Below are 17479 nucleotides of genomic sequence, written 5' to 3'. Positions count from 1 at the left end.
ACTCTGCCTTAGACCAGAACAAAAATCAATAATTGCCTCAGACAGATCACTAAAACACACACACACACACACACACACGCATGCACGCACACACGCAAACACACACACAAATGTTTGGCAAGGTGTTGTGAGGGTAGAAATCCCACAGATGTTCACAATAAAAGCTTGTACTGGCCAAAGAATGAGTATGTCCCAGAGATATGCAGATCAAAGAATACAGCTGGGTGATAAAACATAAATGTACTTTGATGCAATGAAGTAAAGTATTCCTCTCTTTGCACTGGTTAATGCTTTATAGTACAGTAGTTGTACTTGGCAGCTTTGTTTACCATGTTTCTTGCTGCAAAAGGCCTCATATGACAAAACAAGAGAAAGCATCTTGTTAAAGCTTATATGATAACTGTGAAGCAAATTCACCTTCAGTCCAACCTGCACTCTGCAACCAGTAAAACAAAGCTAATAGGCACAGCTCAGTCATAACACATACGTATAATGCAAGAAGCTTCGAGGAGAGGATCAGACAGTAACAAGACAGGAGATGTGCTAAGCAGAAAGCAGAAAACCATCCTTGGACACTTAACCTCCAAAATGTGTCTGAACTTTAGTCTTCAAAGGAGGGTTTGAAACAATCAGACCTCTGATGAGGACGTTGTTTGGATTTCAGCGCACCGTCTCCGCTATGTGACTGGCAGGCTGATGTGTTGTGGTGATTCGTGGACATGCTTCCAATTCAGATGGGATTCTACTGGGTTGGTTTGATGAATTTCTTAATTTCCAAAATTTCATCCTGCAAAAAAAATCTACATTGTTGTTTCTATACCTGAGAAAAATCTATGTCTTCTTTGCATCTCCATTCGTTCTGTGTTTTATGTAGATGTTTTTTCTTGCATACCGCAAAATGTTGTTTAAAGATTTCTCACACGTCTCCAAAAATCCCAGACAAACTTGTCTTTTCTATCATATTGAAATGTAAATGCGTTGCTAAATTCCCACTAGGGTTACTTTTAAATTAGAAACACTTGTATAGTGTTGATTTTCTGCGGTGAGGATTTTAAATCTCGCAGTGAAAGTATTCAACCCCATTTACTCGCTCAGGCTGAATTGTTTTGCAGGAAAAAAACATTTCACAACATTCATTATTCATCCGTCATCTTCAGATTCAAGATTGCTTTGATTTTATCTATCTCACAAGGAAGGCTTAGACCCGCAGCGGCTCACCTTAACAGGCTTTTAGAGGTTCATACGGGTGAGTCAACCATCACTGATAAATCAAATATTCTACCTTGACTTCACAGCAGGCTGCGTAGAGCCAGTATAGGACAGTGAATATCAAATCAGTTTTCAGCAGATGACATGTTTGTTATGCTTTCAGAGTGGTCCGCAGGTCATCTGGTAGTGGTCCTTCCGAATCCAACAGCGTTACTCGATTTCACATGGCTCGAAGAATCATCCAGAAAATATACAGATTGCTTCAACATGGTGAAGTTAAACATTTATGTTTTCCAGCACTAGATGTATATACCTGCACGCACACTGTGACCTCCTTCCAATTTATTTCTGTGTTTTTGGCTTCTCCATTTCTTTATGTCTGTTTTTTTTTCCTATTTGTGCTTGTTCACATCCTTCCGTTAGACTTGTGCCTCATCTTTTATCTAGCGTTGTGCTTTACATAAAGTATTTAGACTCGCTTTATGGTATGAAATGCACTAAATGCTTCCTGTATGTGTAACTTAGAGTTTCAAATAAATTACAAGCATAAAGGCTCTCTTTGCACATGGCATTACGCCGATATTGATATTTTATCATCTCAGATTTCCCACTCTGCTGCCGTTTCTGCGTAATTTTCCGTAAAAAATCTGAACAAATATTCAATTAATGTTCTTCCTGTGAATCCCACTGTTGCCTCCTCCCTGCCATTAATGACAAGGGAGTGATAGCGGAGGTAGTGATGGGGGAGACTCAGGGTTGGCTGCAGCGCTTAATGTTTCTGCATTTGCAACTCTGGGGCTATTATAAAGAGCAAACATCACAATTACAGTTTAGATGATGCCTGCCAAAACCTAATTTACCTGCATCACCTCTTTGCAGACTGGGATGGTGGCAGCTGGAGATGCAGGTTCACAGACAGTTTTTCAGCAAACATAACTAGGATTTAATTGGACAGAAAACTAAATTTAAAGCTGGAAATATACAAAACCACCCTCGGCAGAGGCTTGAAAGTTCTCCTGAATCACATAAATCGTCGGTTAGACAGACTGAATGGGAGGAAAAAGGCTTCAGTTACTGTGGGAATGACATGAGGGTGTGTTGTGTTACATGATAGGCTAAAAACAAAGATGGCAACTGAATGAGTAAGCAGCTCTACATGATGAAAACACACAAAGATTGAAATCTGTGCACAATGGGGCAGAAGAGACACTTTCTTCTAGTGGCAGGATGAGTGATGGGAGGGGTTTTTACGCACAGAAAAAAAAAAAACAAAACAACGTGGCATCATGACGGTCCAAGCAACTGGTGAATGTTGCTCAAGGACACTTGGGCAGAATAAAAAGAGATACAGGGTTACAGGAATTACATATGATCTTATGTTGAGATTGTGGTTTGGCACTGGGAGGGCGAGAGGGGGAAATAATGTCAATGCACCTGCTCCACTACCACAGGTTGCGGATTGTGTGGTTAAACGCTGTTTAATCCTCCATGGCAACGCTGCTGTGAGTTTGATGGGGAGCAGGATTGGTCAACAGCAGCTGACCGCGCCCTCAACCCATATAAGCTACCTACCAAACTATTAGGCTACCATCAAGTGTCGGGGGAATGACGGCTCTGCTGCTGCTGCTGATGCTGATGCTGATGCTGCCCTCGGTGCGGCGGAGGAGAGAAAGCATCTTTGTCTGTGCAGCGAAGCTCGGGGCTTCCCTGCCTGCCTGCCTCCATCGACACATCTAAAGATAAGATCCTTTCTGAAGACAGAGGTCGAATATTCATCTGCCGCATTCATCTCTGCTCAATTTAGGATTTTTCTTCTCCCCTCCCTCCCCTCTTCCTCTCTCTTCCCCCTCTTCTCTCTCCTCTCTCGCTCTCTCTTTTGTGCTTGCTGTTTGCCTGGCTGGAATAATCAAACCCTCCCTTGTATCCATGTGTCGGATCGCTGGATGATGCTCAGGTAAATGACACCCGCACACCTCCTACACAGAAACGACCTTACGGATAATTAGCTTTGAAAGCTCGCTGCGGTCAGAGGAAAAAGAAGCACACAAGATGAGGCGATTCACATCTCTGTGTGCTTCTTTACAATGTCCGGGAATTTGTTTGTCTTTCTATTCGGGGGTGCTGCCGCTCACCAATTATACAGACACTTTCTCCCGAGGTGGCTTTTCACTTAACGCGGCCAGAGGTGATCAGGTTGTCAAAATCAAACCTTCTTTTTTTTTAAAAAAGAAATGTGTTTTTGAATCAGTGTTTACAGTCAGTTGCGGTGGGTGGAGGAGAGGTTCCCAAATTCAGCACGGTTTTGCGGATGAGGTCGCTTAATTGCGTGCCGTAAGACATGCCCTGTGGTCGGGCTACAGCACAGCCAGTAGGGGGGATTTTTCCTTTCTTTTTTTGTTTTTTTTTTTCAAAGAAATTCTTCCTTTAGAATAAAAGGCTGCGGCTCCGGTTGGAAATATGGGAAAAAAGCAGCCACACAGTCTATTGTTTGATTTCGCCCGATGACACACGCCGGGTCGGCTGGAGCGAGAAGGAGGACGAGGATGAGGAAGAGGAGGGGGTGGTGGGTATTAATTTTATATAAAAGTGAAGTTAAGGTGGTCTTCGAGTCATGCAGCGTGCAGGGCCCTTGTCTCTGAGATGCTTCAGTTGGCCCTATTTATTATTGAGAGGGATTTCGTGTTCCTGTGCCAGAGGACTGGCCAGTTTAAAGACAGGAGGAAAAGGGGGAGTCAGGCAGCTGCCACATCATTTGCAACAAAGCTCTGAGAAAACATATCCTTAAAATGAGGCAAAGTTGTGAGCTGTTTTCGCTTGTCCTTCTTCTCCAGTTATTTACCTGTGTGGTGGAGGTGTTTGTTCAACTGCAGCCCGGTATCTGTTCCCACATAGGAAGCTGCTGCCTCCACACAGCAGATATTACATTACAGCACCAATTAAGGAGGGCCGACCACTGAGGAAGTGCTGTAGTTAAAATTACTGCTTGTGCTCAGATTTTTTTCTTTACACAAAGGCACAAATGTCAGTAAATCCTCCACACCGATTTCCCACACTGCACATTTGTGATGGATGACTGTGAAAAGGCTTCTTTCTTCAATCATCATCTATTGTTCATTGGATTGCATAAATTGATGTAGTGTGGAATTCTAATCTTCTAATAATCAATCGTGGGTGTATTCAGTGTTTCCAGCATCTTCAGTGCTGTCTGTTAAAATGGGGGAAAAAAGTCTTGTTCTCACAGCTTGATATCCCCCCTGATAGTTAGAAGAAGAAGAAAAAAAAAAACAGAAGAGGGGAGGGGTCCAGGTTTGTGAGCTACACTGCTGCACATCTTGCAGGAGTGCTGCTGCCCTTCCTGCACCTTCCTGCAAAACCCTATTTGCTTTGCAAATTCTACTCCGACTGTAATCCGACACATTTTGTCACTGAGTTCTCTGAGGAGGAAAAAAAAAGCAAAAGCTGAAAGCTAGGTGTTCACACTGAGCAGGTGAGGTGAGCAGTGCTAGCTCGGGTTTCCTCATCATTTGAATTAAGGTGGCCACCTCTGTTTTGGCGGCTGTTGCATGCGATTGTTTTCAGCACCTTGCTTGTGTTACCCTCAAGTGTTGCATCTCAGATTGCTCGTATTCTCGTCAACACTTTTAAATCCCTTCTGCTCCCTGGGCTGACAGACTCATTTAAGTGCTACCGTTCTTTAGTAAGCCACTTGGTTTCCAAAATGAAAGCCATGTTGACAACCAGGAAGTCATGACTTGCAAAGCTCCAAACCTGAACGATGAACTTCTGAAATGTCGAGCATGACTTCTTGTGCATATTGTCTTATTCTGAAGATATTTTAAGGCAGCAGCTCAACAGTGGGGTGTGTCACAGTGTTGACTTTGTTTTTTTTAATCTTTGTTATACTGCATTTCCTTTGGACAGGCCTCTTTTATATATGTAGCTCACAGTGTCATTTGACACATTCATTTTTATTTTTTTTATTACATATCCGCTCCATTTTGACACAAGATATGTAATTGCCAAGATTTAGCTCATCATTCAGTATTTTTGGTGCCTTCGGTGCCATCTTTACGACAATAGTGTTGCTATGATCTGACTCATAAGACATCTGTTTCCATTGCTGCTTCCCATGAGATTTAAGGGTTTGGGCAGAGTTTGCATTTTAAAAAAAGAAAATGGTGTCACTGCTGCTACAGCAACAGCAAACATAACACTACTAGGGATGATTTTGAAAGAAAAACATTGCACATTAGAGATTATTTTATAATAGTCTCCTAATAGCTGCATTACACATCACATGACTTCACATTCAGCTTAATGTGTGGATTTATTTTATCCATTACCTCTTAAAGCTGCAATTGTGTGACTTATATTAGCATTGCAGCTGCTAAGCAGGAGAAGGACATTTACAATTAAGATGCCACACACAAAGCAACGACCAATATGCAAAAAAAGAGATGGATGACTGGATGACATAAAGGAGGAGGCTGCTTGAAATAACAACAGGCCAGAGTTGACATGGCATGTGTGTGTGTGTGTGTGTGTGTGTCTGTGGATGTGTGTCACAGCTCAATAGCTTCAGCGTGCATACTGGGGAAGTGGAAGGTTACAGATATTGTGTGGCATTGCGAATCGTGTCGCTTCCTCTCTATCATACCCCATCAAGGTCATATCCACAGACTGAAAGTGGTGGCCCTGGCCTTTTCCACTCCTGGCTCTGGCAGAGGAACGGGGCCCGCGGACCACTGCTGCTTCTAATCAGGGCTGACGCGTGACTCAGTTGCATGCCAGCTGCACAGCCAAACAGGGATTATGTCCCTGGATGGTGAAGACAAAAAAAAAGGTCACCGTTGAGATCTTTGTTTCTCTACACCTTTGGCGAGTTTTGTATTATTTAACTATTTGCATGTTATTTCTAATGAACTTCCGGAACAAAATACTTAAGTGACTGAAATCCTGCACACGTTACAAGTCATATAGCCAGGAGCCGTATTGTCAGAGTTGAGACAACAGCAGCACACTGTTAGTTACAATCTGGGTCATTGTGCCACTACCTTTAAAGAGTATCTCCAAGGCTGTAAAACAGTATTAAAGTCGAGATGTGGACCCTGAAAGATCTAAAAGAAAATAAATATTCTTCATATATGGCGACAACTGATTTGGAAAGCTTGATTGGTCTTGTTATATTTATAATAGACAGTGAAATTGCCGGTTATTTTCACCACAGGTGGTACAGTAGGTGGAATGGAGCGGAAGGTGGTCTGTAATTTTCCGTAAGCAGAATGCTACTCAGGATTCAGTGAAGGCTGGTACATTGGAGCCTGTCATACCAGGAGACACTGTGACAAAAATGCTTTTTGGAACGCACAGCTGTAATTCATTAAATATGTGCATGGCAAAAATGTACCTGATCAAATTTCAGGGAGAGACATGGCAGCCATTATGAAGAACGAAGGACATCGGTTGAGTGTTTCTTTCTGTTATTTTTCATTGATGAAATGTTGCGAGATTGAAATTAGACCCCCCCCCCCAGCTATGCATTATTAAGGAACAACATTTATGCTGTTTCAGAAGAAAGACAGGTCAGGAAGTGGAGTGAAAAGATGAATGAGGCAAATTCAAAGGTATGATATTGCCAGTTATGAGGTGAAGATCTGGCTGAGGAGATAGCAGGCGTTTTCTTTCACGTACATTGGAAGATTTTCTCCAATTTAACTCATGATATTACTGTACAAAAATATTTCCTCTCACCCTATAGAACAGAGAGTCTTTGTAATGGACTGGCTCCTAAGGTTGACACCATGGTCTCCAATAACTCTCTGGTCTTGATTAAGAAGACATTGTAATCCAGTAATTGCAAAGCAGGACAGAAATGGAGTAATGTAAGCGTTCATAGTCATACTGTTTAACTGTACGCAGTTCTGTTGTAATTTCACCAAAATAGCATAAAGAGTAATGAGTTCTTCAAGTGCAGATAAAGCCCCCGAAGGTGATATTTATAATAAGCATTCAGTGTTAAACCTAAGATACGTGACTGAGCAGTTAAAGAAAACAGGTTTATCTTTCTGCCTCATTCAGGTGTTTTCTGCACTTTCAGAAGTGTTGCATTACATTGCGAATGTAAGTATTTCAGCTCATCCATCGTTGCTGCTGTGTGACAGCATGAGAAAAGGCAGCTGAAACTGCACCGTTAACCAAAATGTGCCCAGGCAGCATAATCAGTGCCCTTAGAGATATAAAACACAATATCACATTGTCAGGATATACATTATGCAGTTACAGTGCTCAAAAGATGGCAACGCAACAAGGCCCAAATCTACTACACCGTACTGATAAGGGAAATCTAGAGGTGGGAAAGAATAAAAAACTACTTGGCATAGTGTAGTTACTGTATCATGGTGAATTTGCTTTTTTCATGTCTGGAGATGTTGCCTGACATTTTAGTAGTCACACAGTGATTTGATGTTGCAGGAATTTCAGGATATTTACTGTCCTGAACTGAGGAGCTTCCTTGGCTGTAAACAACCAGACAATCTGACAATATCACCACATTTCTAGGTTATTGAGACAATAATTTGACTTTGGGCTGGGTTTGGCAAGCCTCATATTTAGTCTCAACAACAGACCGGATCGACTGCATTATTCATGATAGTGCTAGAGTTGGTTTCTTTTACAGTACAGCAGTGCCATCTTTAAAGAAATGTGTGCATAAGTCAGTTGCTTCTGCGAGAAGACAGATGACACGAGGAAGGTCAAACATTCACCTTGACTGACTGTCAGTGTGATAATATGTTTTATCTGCATCTTCTCAGCAGTCAATACATTTGAAATTAAAAAAAAATTCTGACTCCAGTTTGGCCAGCCGAAATGTTTTGATTGAACTTGCATCAGATCTGTTGCCAGGGACTTCCGACAGGGCTGCTGAGGTCTTACGCTATCTTAGTTGCAGATCGCTCAATGAATCTTTCTCTTTCATACCCGACATTACTCTCACCGGCACAGGCATTCATCTTTTTGAGGTAATATCCACAGGACTCCTGCATGGGAGGCATGAGAGAGCTCACAATGAAAGGTAGCTTATGTTCGGGGAAAAATAAGAGCGGAAAACCTGGTCAGCCATTGTAAATCGCATTGTAAGACTTCAGGTTAGGAGAGCAGAGTCCGGCAAGCTTCCGTTTCCTCCTTCCTTTTCATGTCGCATTAAGGTGGATGGCAGATTTATGTGGATGTAATTGATCAGTGAGTGGCAAGCTGGGCGCAAATCAAAAGATTTTTAGCAGCTCCCTGACTGTCCATCCATCAAACTGATCTCTGCTGTGCTTGAACTGGGCCTGTCACACTTAGATGGCCAACAAACTGCAGCATGGAGGATGGTGTGGTAAACACTGGGACAGTCGTTTATTTCAATTCAATCTGTGTCTTCAGCCGCCTCTCATGGGGAACGGATTCATGCTAATTTGTTATAGTATGCATCGGAAATCTCATCTAATGCTGCATTGCAAAATCAATCTTATCCTTGCCCGAGGCTGCTTCATCTATAAAGGCGTTTGTCTCATGTGTCCTACCTGTGTGAAGAGGCTCCATGCCGTATCAATGTCAGAATTCATTGGGTCTTAGTGGAGCTTTCAGATCCTGGCCAAGAAGCTGTTACCTAAGATTAACCCAAGCTGTTCAGTTGCATAGCTGCTGAAGAGGACAGGTGTGCCTATATGTGCGTGTGCGTGTGCGTGTGCGTGTGCGTGTGCGTGTGCGTGTGTGTGCGTGTGTGTGTGTGTGTGTGTGTGTGTGTGTGAAAAGAAAAGGATCAGCGAGTAGGATCCTTGCTTGCTCCCACTCTCAGTTTTGTCTGGTGGCATCCTCCTCAGGATGAGATGTGACAGCACTGGATGATCTAATCATGGATGTCACAGCATAGCTGCTTATTAACTGAGATTTCAAGGGCAAACATTTCCATCATTAGCAATGTACTGTATAAATGGGCGAGCTCCAAAAGCAAGCGCAGTGCTGAATGATGGCTCCTGGTAATGTCACTGAAGCACAGGAGGGACTGGGTGTCTCATTAAATGTTTTTGTGCATATATTTCGGAAGTGTCTTTATGAGGAGCTACTTTACAGAACATGCTTTTGGAACGTAGCGTCCCTACTAGAGGACGGCGTCTCAAATGCAGCTTATGTCTTCCTTGAGAGTTGAGAGTGAAGGTCTGTCATTTCTAATAAAACTCACATGGGCTGCTTTTATGAAGGCTATGTTTCAGAGTGTTTGCACATCCAGAGTCCTGAAAATGCGGTCTGAAAGATGTGCAAATTTATGAAGTTCCACGGTACCAGAAGGGCTTCATTGATCTGTGATATCTGTACTGTAAATGTTATCTCCCTGAAAGGCTTTTTTCTCTTCATTGCTTTTGGATCAGTGTATGTTTTGACAGAATGCAATTTTTTTTTAAATGTGTGTACAGTTGCTCGAGGTCCTCTTTGAGAAGCTTCAGGTATCTCCCAGTGATTCTGTGTTTTCCAGTAGACTGATTGACTTAATTCATTTTTGGGTATTTTTTTTTTGTGCAGTTTTGTTTTTTGCTAAGCTATGCATATTAGCTGAGAGGGGGTGATATTTGTGACAACATTAATCAACAAAGGAATCCTTCATTTACAGAAATGTGCTATGCTGGCCTGTATCAGTTGTTCATTACTTTGCTAGTGCATCACTTTTGCCCACACACTTACAACAAATCAGAGCCCCAGATGTTAGCAGGTGCATTACTTTGCATTAAACCAATATTTATGCATTTTACCTTTCAACAGAAGATATCATCCAGACTTGTAAAACAGAGCGCTGCATTTTGGCATCACAGCTTTCAAATTCATAGATTCGAAACTCAAACTTCCCGAATTGTATTTCACGCCTCACAGGAACGAGGAGCAGTACGCCCTCCCAAATGCAGCCCATTACATTGTTTTAACGCGGGGCTGATTTTGGTCAATACACTCGCTCAGACAAGAAGCATTTCCCTAGAACGTCAGGACAGTGAGCGATTACACTGTCTCATCAGAATATCAAATGCATTTATGAGGCTAAACTAAAAGACTTTCCCACTCATTCCTACTTTAGCTCACCTGTGCGAGATTGACAGCGTCTGACTAAATGGCGCTCCACGCCATCCTCTGCTCGTCCACACGCATCACTCATGTTATTATGTGCTGAAGCAGAGTGGAGTGGGTGGCAAGCAGAGAATTTCAGTCTTTTAAAAAAAAACACAGCTGAAAGAAATCGTTCTGTTCAGTGACAATCGTGTTCTGTATGTAATGGGCTTTTCTTAAACATTGAAATGTGAGTGAAAGAAGTTATTGTTGACAGTAGACGTACTGGAACAAAAATCTGTCTAATGATGTTTGTTTCTGAGCTGAGCCTCTGGTAGCCACAACCTCCACCTCAGTGTATGATGATTGTGGTGCTATGACCCTGCTGCGCTGGACAGAGGCAGTGATGGAGGCTCATCTGCAGGATCCAAGCGAATAAACTAGACGATGCCAGCTGTCTTGTCATTTAAATCACCTTTTTATTTTTGCTACGGGAGCCCAACCAAGTTGCTTCTCTGAGGAAAGCGTTTCAGTTAGAGCCAGATACAGTTAGAGCCATGTAGCAAGCAGATGTGCATGCATTTTATCCTTACTCCACCTACAGTGCATTTACAGTTACTTAATGAGGCTACTGTGCACCATGTTTATGCTCGTAGCTAGTGTTATGTCGTTAGTTACCTAATTACCTGGCTTGCTGGTTTGTGAAAATGTCAGCTGTTACATTGCCCTGTACCACTGAGAGAATGCAAACTTTTGTTCTGTTGACATGCACTCACTATGTAAGGCCTACATAGTGCTCCAGCAAGAGATGCCTTAAATTGGCTGTTTTGCCTGCTCTGAGTGCTGTTCAAGCCACAGGATTATATCTGCTCATATTTATCATGCTAAAATCTACAGGTGCAGGAAAATCACTGTTTTTCTCTTTGCGCCTGTATCTCTAAGGGCTCTCCCGGCAAGACAAATTGGCAGTTTGTGAAGAAAAATGAGGGCGCATCAGCAGCACGACCATGACCACAAATGTCACTAAAGTGGTTTACATGATTGTCACTGTGGCATATTTACAATTAAAATCAGTACTTTCAAAAGGCTACTTTCATGCCTGATAAAAGCAAAATTATATATACATATATATATATTTGTGCGGTGCACAGCGTGAAGAGAGTGCCACTACATATCTCTCTCATTTTGTCTCTCATCTCATTTTTAGCACTGCAGATATTGCAAGGGTTATATGTCTCTTTAAATTATGCAACATATAAATCATCAGGATAACAGCTGATGCAGAGATATGAGTTAACAGTCAAGAACAGGATCAAGTGGATGATGAAGATGAGGTTACTGATGTTGGTGTTGATGATGAAGACTATATGCCTGATGGCAAGGGTGCTGATGGCGGTGATGCAGATGGTGATGAGGGTGGTGATTATATCTCTTAAGCTTGCAGATGAAGTGGAAAAAAAAACAGCATTCCGTATATACAAGCAGTGCAAAATATGCAGAGAAACAACTAAAATGTCTATAGCTGGGCATGGTTGAAAATTTTTCATTACACTTGCCAATACAATACCTCAGTTTAGTACCAAAATGAAAAAAAAAAACTTATTTGAGAAGTATAAACATATTTTTTTTAAAAAGGAGTTTTATTTCACAGAATGGACCAAAGTCCCAATGCAGCAGCGTTAAAGGAAATGTTCAGTGCTTTGGAAAATGCTTTGCTTATTTGCTGACTTGCTGAGAGTTTGGATGAGAAGATTGATAGCACTCTCATGTCTGCGCTGTAAATATGAAACTACTGCCAGTATCTTCCCTCGAAGACTGGAAACAGAGGGAAACTGTTAGCGAAATCTGCCTAAAAGCACCTCCAAAGCTCACAAAATGGCATGCGGTATTTAATCCCTGCAAAAACCAAAGTGTAAAAAATTGCCATTTTACAGAGGCTTATGTAACCGACAATTTTTTTTTGATCTGGACCAGTTGCCTTTCAACCAGTGAAGACTCCAGGAGACTAATGCTCGCCAGAAAAAAGTCTCTGTCCCCTCTGCCCAGACTTTGTGCTAAGCTAGGCTAGCTGGTGTTTGGATATATTTCTATCATGATTTGACAAATTATGCCAGTCATCTAGTCTAAATCTTTAGATAGGAACAAGGCAAATTAGCCTTTTTCCCCAAAGTGTCTGACTTTTCTTTTAAATGTTATGTCAACACAACTCGTCATGCAAGAGCTTTCCTTTTATGAAATACCTTTCACAATTAGCAGTAGATTAGGTTTTTGATACACTGTTCCATCCACTCTCAGTATTGAAGTTCCTTTTCAAAATTGTGTTGTTCATTTGTGGAAAAATTATTATTCATCTTTTGTCGAACAGATGCAGAAGCAGCCAGCGACAAGGGGAAATCCCACCAGGGTAGCATCAGATTTCATTTTTTTCTCCGTTCAACAGTGACAATGGCCAGCTGCAAAAACATACTGATACCACTTAAGAGTAACACAGAAAATATGCAATCCCTCATTGCCGATGAAACTACTCGGTTCTTTCTCTCTCCCACTTCACCTGCCAAAGCAATAAAATAAATACTAGATGCCATGCATGAGTAATTAATGTTTCAAGTTCCACCAACCACTATAGATGAGTGCATGCCCATCATAAAAGATTGAGCTATTCCAACGATTTTGCCTCCAAAAAAGACAGAGTACAGAGGAAAAAGTAGAAGGAATAAAATGTAAGATTCATAAAGCCGGGAGAAGAAGAGAGTGTTGTTTGCAGCATGACATACATTTGAAGTCGGGACACTGTCATGCACTGTGGAAAATACTAGCATTGAGAGCCTGAAATGGCAGCACAGATGCCCACAAAAAGCATGGAACAACATCAGTATGTTCCAATTACAACTTGTGCCACATAATCATGCTTGCCTACATTTTTTGGTGCAAACAGTACCCGTGTTTACCGAGTGAATCACAACATACAAACAGGAGCTCGCTGAGAAAAGATGACACATGAAGAGAAGGAGCATCACCTTCGTGTTTCATGCACACCGCTGGGAGGGGAACAGTATCACCGGGCCCAATAATTGGATGACACAAATGTGTTTGCTCTCAGCAGTTGGCCATGACATGTATGTATAAGTATGCTTATTAGCTTCCATGTTGATAGTTAGATGAGAAAACTGATGCTACATTTATATCTCTGTGAAACAGAACTGCAGCCGTTAAACAGTGAGGTTAGATAAGGACTGAAAGCAAGAGGAAGCAGCAAGTATTGCTCTGTTCAAAGATAAAAAAACAACAAAAAAACTATCTCCCACCAAGGCACGGAAATGCAAATAATTTATAATGTCCTCTGACTCAGGAGGATGGAAGTGGTAAACGCAATGACTAACAGAGTCAAGCTAAAACAATGTCATAGAATTCATATGTATTATCCAAAACTGCCATCAAGTATTGTTGTTTCATATTGCACTTTAATATTATCAGACTCTTCTGCCTCAACCTTAAAAGGCTGACTTTCTATTTCATTTAGGATCTAAGCTGTGCTTTAAAGGAGATGGCAAATGATCCCACGAGTACATTCAGACAGCTTGACTTTTATTGTTGAAAGATGTGGACTTCTCTGAAGACCTCCCATCCTGTAGATGTAAGAGAAAAATGAGAAAACTAATGAGTAAACAAACAACAATCTGGCCAAATTACTGCTCGGCGCACACACCACAAATAACCTGGACTGACTTCAAATGCTGCAAATTGCTTCAAACTGACCTTTGAAAGGAAATAAACCTGCTATTAACCGTGAAATCAGGGGTGATTCAAGTCAAACACGGTGATGTTTTAACACAGCTGAAATTCATGAGACAGTTGCTCTGCTTTTATTTTAAAAGCTGTAATAGAACTAAATTAAAGTGGCTCTAATGAAACTAAATCGAAATCTAAATAAATACACTGATGTGTCTCAACAGCTATTGGCTGGATTGCATTAGAAATTGGTACATTTGGCATTCATGGTCCCCAGAGGGTGATTCCTACTCACTTTGTTGATCTCCTGAGTTTTCTCATAGTGCCACCATGAGGCTTACATTTGCAATATAGAGTGAAATGTCTTAGTTATTGATTTAACATGACATTTAGTGCAATTAGTGGTCCCTTTGCTTTTCACAGCTCTTTCATTTGTTTAAAACTTAGTTGTTGTTGTTTTTTACCACATAGCTGCCTATCTAATTGTGCCATCAGCTTGGTGGGTTAGTTTCTCATAGCATGCTAATGAATGTTGGAACCATCATCCTGTTGGTTTTTTCACTGCAAGCAGTTTAACATGCTGCCAATAGCATTGAATACCACTGTGTCTAAGTGCAGCCTCACAGAGCCACGAGCACAATTGGAAAGTTTTATCTAAATTCCATGTCAAATAAGAGTTCCCCAAAAATTCTCATTTTTTAAATTTTGCAAACAGGACTCTCTTTTGCATTGAACTTGTTCTTTTCGTTTGTCTCCCTTGTACTTCAGTTCCGTTGTTTACAGACGCTATTATTGACTTAAGTGAGATTAATGTCAGACGGCATCCGTATGATTTATTTATTTTATTTGTGAGAGGTGCCTCCATTGCAGACGAAGTAACAAACAAACTGTCCCACATGGTCTTCACTTTCTGTCACCACCTTTCCTCTCCTCCTTTTATCTCCACTAAGTTACCTTCAGGAAGGAGGAGCGAGTTACTGAAGGAGGCGAGAAAAGCTGTTGTTGTAAATCTTCTTCAATATGCATCCTGCAATATTTTTTAATGCATTCAGATCAACACTATAGAAATCTACTGTTTCGGTCTGATTAAAAACAAATACAGTCTATATTATCATAAGTAAAAACCTTATACATATGGTGGACTGTGGAATGCCAGAGTGCTGTTTTAACACATGCAAGCAGTTTAGTATGACAAGGAATGTAGCGAAACATCTCTGGAGTTGTTTGCAATGAATGCTGCAAATTTAGTTAAAATGTCTAATTTTTTGATGGAAGTATGTTTAAAATGATGCAGCCTGGTTGAGGTTTCAATGTTTTGAGGCTCAAAATGTGAAAAGATTACAAGGCACTGCTTGTACTATAGACAGAACAGTCAAATTATTGTGAATCATGTGGCTAAAAAACAGAATTTAATAAAACAAAATAAATTGCAGAACTCCTGCAAGTGTAAAAATACAGTATCAAATTTAAGAGGAATTGTAGCATGATAATGTTATAAAGTGATGCACAGTACTGTGGAAGATTTAGGCATTAAATGTGAGGATGCTTTTAAAAATATCAATATTTGGTGGTTACTCCAAATGCAGAAAACTGCAGTGCATTCTGCATAAACATCTCGCAAATATCAACCATGTTGGGATATATCCTGACAGAACGTAAACAGTACAAAGAAAAAAGGGGGATAAATGTCTCACAATTCAAATCTTAAATTAAAGAAAACTCCTCGTCTAGGCTGCTGGGGATTCACTAGCGTGGGCAAACACAGGGAGAATTTATTCCAACCCAAAACCCAGCAACAACAGTTCAGCGAGACCGCTCTTACAGGCGCCTAGTAAACACACTAAAAAGCTTCAGCTGGGCCAGACTGAGGTAGCAGCTTGTTAGAGTGATTCCACACAGCTGAGCAACCTTCTGTGGCTTCGTCCTGGGTGCTGCAGGGTGGAGGGCGGGTGCTGTCCTTGTAACTGTGCTGTAGGTCCCCAGGCAATATCAGCGCCTGAGTGACAACCCCCTGTTGCCTTTTGCTCGCTTATATTTGCATGCATCTCCTATTTATATACTTGAATTTCGGTGCTGCAGAATTCATGCCCGAATTTTTTTCCCCCCACAAATGACCAGAAGCTTCTTGAGCTTTTATATGTTAAGAAAGATTTATTATTATTCATGATTTTCAAATGTTATTATTTATACTCATGAATTTGCATGAATGTACACAAATTTGTGGAAGCAGTTTGAAGATATTCTGTTTATTATCATATGAGAGAAAGGCTTGCTTAAAAGTCAGATGAATAATTATCAATATAGTTATTTTCCTATCAACTGAATAATCTATTAATCAACTTGTGATTGCGGCTCTAATGAAGTGGGATGTTTTTCAATTACCTCTGTTCAAATCGGTGTGTTACTTGCACAGACTTATTTTTAACTGAGTCAGATTAATACGTTCCTCCAGATTCGTGCCATTATTAGACAAATTATTAAATAATTAAACACAAACTGTTGCTGGTTATGCTACTCGTTGTAATGACTGAATAGGGTTGTGTGGGAGAACACAAACGTCCCCTAAAAATGACATTCCAATACAGCTAAACTGCTTTCTTATTATGTTTCGAGGATTGTATTGAGAATATGTTTTCTAATCTTTGTCATTTATTTTATTGCCTTACTGTTGCTGCTTCTCATCCAATCGGTCACATATTCGATGAGGCAGGATTCGTTGCCATGGCAACCCACAAAAAGGAGGAGAACCTTCAGATGTTGTGAAAGGGTCATATTTTTAACAAAAACCTGACATTTTGCTTCACCTTACCAGCTGATTTTGGTGACAATGCTGCTAACATGTAGTAAGAATTGTGACTTAAACCTGATCTAGAGGTTATGGTGCCTAAAACTAACATACTGTGTGCATCTATGCTGTATTTAATGCACTTTATTGCTGCTTTCGAAAGCTTGGTATTCGCAAGTGAAAATATAACTTGCATCTAAGCCCGACGTCCCCACATGGGCACCCAGATAGCTCAACTGGTTGAGCGGGTGACCTGTGGAGAGGGGCTAGAGCCTGGGTTCGATTCCAGCTCCCTTTGACCCTTTACTGCAAATCTTCTCCCTACTTTCCTGTCTGTCTCTTGACTAAAAAGTAAACAAAAGGCTTAAAAAATACAAAAAACGTACATGAGCCTTGGTGTCCTGAAAGTCTGTTGCAAACTTACGCCTCCACCTTACATCAAAACACCTCATGTGCACTTTGTGGCTCTTTCAAACTTGAAGCGTTTCATACTAGGCTACATTTTGGGGAGGAAAGGTGTTGCCGTCTGAGCATAAATAAGAAGTTGTGCTGTACTGGAATGTAATTTTTGTGTTACAGGCTTCAGGAGGATGAAGAAGGTAGGAACAGTGGAGTATATTCTTTGAAGCTCACCAACTGTGACTTGCTAGTGAGATAGTTGATGATTCAGATCACATTTAC

General features: G+C 41.0%; 1 protein-coding gene across 12 annotated transcripts in view; it reads left to right on the top strand.

Moving 5' to 3' along the window:
- The first annotated feature begins 2696 nt into the window (after positions 1-2696).
- The window catches only part of LOC110948798 (neurexin-2-like), a 126321-nt gene continuing 111538 nt past the window's right edge, over positions 2697-17479 (top strand). For 6 of the 12 annotated variants that reach the window (XM_022190504.2, XM_051938095.1, XM_022190503.2 and 3 more), the window contains exon 1: positions 2698-3163. The gene's annotated coding sequence lies outside the window, so the exon portion shown is untranslated. Of the gene's footprint in view, positions 3164-3751; positions 3773-17479 lie in introns of those variants that run through there. The other 6 variants (XM_022190501.2, XM_022190502.2, XM_022190500.2 and 3 more) reach the window with 3 other exon arrangements.

This window comes from Acanthochromis polyacanthus, chromosome 17 (genome assembly GCF_021347895.1).
Source record: "Acanthochromis polyacanthus isolate Apoly-LR-REF ecotype Palm Island chromosome 17, KAUST_Apoly_ChrSc, whole genome shotgun sequence".
Taxonomy (NCBI): Eukaryota; Metazoa; Chordata; class Actinopteri; family Pomacentridae; genus Acanthochromis; species Acanthochromis polyacanthus.
Note: the sequence above shows the minus strand (reverse complement) of the source record. Positions and strands in the feature narration are given on the sequence as shown.